Below are 296 nucleotides of genomic sequence, written 5' to 3'. Positions count from 1 at the left end.
GTGAACGGGGAACCGCGCTCGGAACGTAAAGCCGCTGCCGGGAGATCAAACGTGCCCTTGGACTCGTGTCCTGGCACTTTTATCGAGCCGCGGGGATTAAATCACGGCTTTTCACCTTGCGCTCCTCGGGTTGTGGAGGGTTTTCACTGCTGCTTCCCACACGCGTTGTACAACGCACAGGTTTGAGCCAGCGATCGTTCAGCTCCGGCCACCTCTGCCCCGGAATCGCGGGCACCCGCGATCCTACAGGACCGGCCCCGGGGGAGGCGACACCCGTTGTGAGCCGGAACGGAGAT

The sequence above is a fragment of the Buceros rhinoceros genome, unplaced genomic scaffold (genome assembly GCF_000710305.1).
Source record: "Buceros rhinoceros silvestris isolate BGI_N320 unplaced genomic scaffold, ASM71030v1 scaffold25052, whole genome shotgun sequence".
Lineage (NCBI taxonomy): Eukaryota > Metazoa > Chordata > Aves > Bucerotiformes > Bucerotidae > Buceros > Buceros rhinoceros.
Note: the sequence above shows the minus strand (reverse complement) of the source record.